This window comes from Felis catus, chromosome F1 (genome assembly GCF_018350175.1).
Source record: "Felis catus isolate Fca126 chromosome F1, F.catus_Fca126_mat1.0, whole genome shotgun sequence".
Lineage (NCBI taxonomy): Eukaryota > Metazoa > Chordata > Mammalia > Carnivora > Felidae > Felis > Felis catus.
In genome coordinates this window covers 66,401,197-66,405,025 of record NC_058384.1, presented here as the reverse complement: position 1 = coordinate 66,405,025, position 3,829 = coordinate 66,401,197, and the positions used below count along the sequence as shown (strand labels likewise).

General features: G+C 38.1%; 1 non-coding gene across 1 annotated transcript; it reads right to left on the bottom strand.

Annotated features, from left to right (window-relative positions):
* Window positions 1-2,373: 2,373 nt before the first annotated feature.
* TRNAR-UCG lies at window positions 2,374-2,458 on the bottom strand. Its single transcript has one exon. It is a non-coding gene; the product is annotated as a tRNA-Arg (tRNA).
* Window positions 2,459-3,829: the final 1,371 nt, after the last annotated feature.

Here is a 3,829-nt window from a genome sequence, read left to right as displayed (position 1 = left end):
TATTCTTGGACGGGTCTCCGGGTGCGCGCGTGTGCACACATTTCTACTGAGTACACCCCTAGGAGTGGAGTCTGCGGCTCCTAAGGCTTGCGTATATTTTGAGAAGGCACCGCTAAATTGCCTTCCAAGGTGGTTGTGCTAATGCACACCCCATCAACCTGTGTGTGTGAGTCCTCGTCCCTCTAAAATCCTTGCTGATCGATACTGGTATTATACACAGTCTTGTAAATTTTAGCCCTTCTCCTGGGATGATCTCAGTGTGGTTTCAATTGTTGTGTCCCTGATGAATTTTGCAACTGAGCATGTTTCATATTTAATTGGCAATTTAGATATTCTTTTTAATGTGAAATCTCTTTTCCAATCTAGAAAGAACCCTTTTTCTAGTTTTTCGGTCTTTCTCATTCTGTGTTGTGGGGCTTTTAAAGCTGAATATGGATCCTTTTTCCAGGTAATGTGTTGCGAATGTCTTTCCCTGTCTCTGTCACACTTTGATAGAGCCTTTGACAAATCCCTGCTGTAACTCTGGAGGTCCATTTAGCCGTCTCTTCCTTTATGGTCAGAGCTTTATCTGTCCCTTCCAGGAAATGTTGTCTACTCCAAGCTCTTGAAACTATTCTCCCAAGTTATTTTCTAGAAACTTGATTTCTTTTACTTTTACTTTGTATCCATAGTATCATTGGAATTGACTTCTATGTATAAGCAAGGGTTCATATTCACTTACAGATGGCCACTTTGCCTGGGTCTCAAATTTATTGAAAATCCAAGCTTTCCACAGCACCATGCAATTTCACCTCCTTGTAAGACAAACAGCCATGCGGGTCTGCTTCTGGAAACTCTGTTCTCGTCCAGTTGTCTGTTTATTCTCATGCCAGAACCACAGTGTCCTAATTGTTGCCTTTTTTTTTTTTTTAACTTGAGAGAGAGAGAGAGAGGAGAGAGAGAGAGAGGGGAGATAGAGATACAGAGCAAGAGCACGTGCGTGCGTCAGAGCATGGGAGCGGGGGGAAAGGGCAGAGGGAGAGAGAGAATCTCAGGCAGGCTCCTCGCTCAGTGCAGAGCCCAACGTGGGGCTTGGTCCCACAGCCCTGGAATCATGACCTGAGCCAAAACCAGGAGTCAGTAACTTTCTTGTAGAAGTTACATTTGTTTGTTAGGCTTATTCCTAAATAGTTGATATGTATTTTTCGTGTTATTGTAAGTGATATCATTAAAAGCTCTCTCTAAATATTTATTGTTGGTATATAGCTACAGCTTTTTTTTTTTCTGATTTTCTGTCAATTACTAAGAGAATTATGTTAAAGTTTCCCTCTATAGGGGCGCCTGGGTGGCGCAGTCGGTTAAGCGCCCAATTTCAGCCAGGTCACGATCTAGCGGTCCGTGAGTTCGAGCCCCGCGTCAGGCTCTGGGCTGATGGCTCAGAGCCTGGAGCCTGTTTCCGATTCTGTGTCTCCCTCTCTCTCTGCCCCTCCCCCGTTCATGCTCTGTCTCTCTCTGTCCCAAAAATAAATAAACGTTGAAAAAAAAATTAAAAAAAAATAAAGTTTCCCTCTATAATTGTGAATTTGTCTATTTCTTTAATTTCTTGCCTTTTTTTTGTTTTATAATTTGAAGTTGTTTTATGGGTGCATATACATTTAAAATTACTTATATATTTATGTAATTATGTAATTTATTTATATTTATGTAAGTTATTTATAATTTATATATATTTATACATTTATATAATTATAATTATTTCTTTCTGGTAGTTTGACTCACCGCTCTTAAATGTCTCTATATGTTTCTAACCTGAGAACCCATTGGCGGGGGCCCATCTACCTTTGGACCTGATTTAGATGATTGAATCTGAATCTGATAACCCTATCCTGTGATTGGATGAGTCTTTGGGGGTCTCTGGAGGTGGTGAGCTTACTTTTCGTGTAAGAAGGATGTAAATATTTGTGGCTAGAGTGCAGACTGCCTCCTAAGAAGCAGTTCTTGTATATGTATGTACCTCACCCTCTTCCCATCAGAAGTTCCTTATATACCCTTCACACTTGAATCTAGCCACCCAGTAGAACGTGGCAGACATAAAGCTGAGCACATTTTGGGTCTGGCCCTTCGGAGACGTGGCAGGGTTTGATTTTATCTTGGAGCCCTGAACCACCGAGTATGAAGTCTGACCGCCCTACTGGACAGTCCCATCAAGGGGAGCTGCTCCAGCCTCCCAGACCAGGCCCCAGACATGTGGATTAGGCCATCTTTTTTTAAGAATTTTTTTTATTATGTTTATTTATTTTGAGAGAAAGAGACAGAGTGTGAGTGGGGGAGGGGCAGAGAGAGAGGGAGACACAGAACCCGAAGCAGACTCCAGGCTCTGAGCTGTCAGCACAGAGCCCGACGTGGGGCTCGAACCCACGAACCTCAAGATCATGACCTGAGCCGAAGTCAGACGCTCAACCGACTGAGCCACTCAGGCACCCCAGGAATACTCTTTTAGTCATCAAGTAATAATTCATTTATCCCTAATACTTCCTTTGTCTTCAAGTTTATTTTTGTGATTAGATCAAGCTTGTTAATCATGTCACTCAAATCTGCATACTCACTAATTTTAGTCTGCCTCAGCTTCTGTGTTTTGTGCATGTATAATTTTACCTTATTGTTTCCAATTCTTATGTTTTATTTCTCTTGGCCATTATTCAGAGAGTGCAGGCACAAAGTCATGAAGCCCGTGTCATCTTCCCCCGTTGGGGTTTCTTGGTGACCGAATGTCTGCTCCTGACTCATATTGGATGTGGAACTTCAGTTAAAAATGAACTTTTATGGTACGGTGTAGGGAATATAGTTAATGATGTTACAAAAATCTAGCTATGAAGCTGTCTTGAACTGATGTTTTTTTATAAGAGTGTTCTTTAGCAATGGTCTAAATTTCTACCATGATACGTTATCTGTTCAGACTTTCTTCCCTAACTCAGGACAGTTTTTATTTTCAGTTATTTTCCCTGGTTTTTATTTGCTAGGATTTATTTATTTTTAATCTCAAAATAACCAGCTCTTGAGTTTAATTACAGTTCTTTGTTTTGTAATTTATAAATTTTTACTTTTCGTAGATTTTTTTGTTTTCTTCAAATTATTAAATGAAATGTTTAATTTTTTTCCTCTTTAGCCATATGAATATTCATGGCTCTGGATTTTTTTGTGTGTGTGCTTTAGCCATATTTTGTAAGTTCTGATACAGTCTTTTCATTATAACATGTTCTAGGTAGTTTACAATTTCAGTTTTGATTTTGTCTTTGAAACAAGAATTTTTAGAGTTTTCAAATATCTAGATGGTAGATTTTTCTTTTTCTCTTTTCGCTATTATTAATGACGTTTCGTTCATCATTTCATTGTAATCCAAAAATATGGTGTGTGTATATCCTACTTTCTGGAATTTATTGAGATTTTCTGTGACCTAATATGGTCGTTGTTGTTGTTAGTTGTTAAGTATTCCATGGGGCTTTGAGAAGAATGTATATTCTTTATCTTCAGGACAGAAAGTTCTATATATATTTAGTATAACCAGCTGGTTAAATATGTTAAGTAGATCTTCAGTGTTCTCATGTAATACTTTTGGTTGATTTATAAATTGTAAAATTATGTGATTTGATATATGGAAAGTTGTGGTCAATCTTATGTTTTTCATCATTATATACTGCCCTTCTTTTGGTCCAATTAAATACCTTTTTTTTTTTTTTTTTTTTTTTTTTAGCTTGAATTAGATTTGTCTGAAATTAATGTCAGGATTCCTGTCCCTGTTTGTCTGGTATGCTTTTTTATTTTTTGTTTTTTTTAATGTTTTATTTATTTT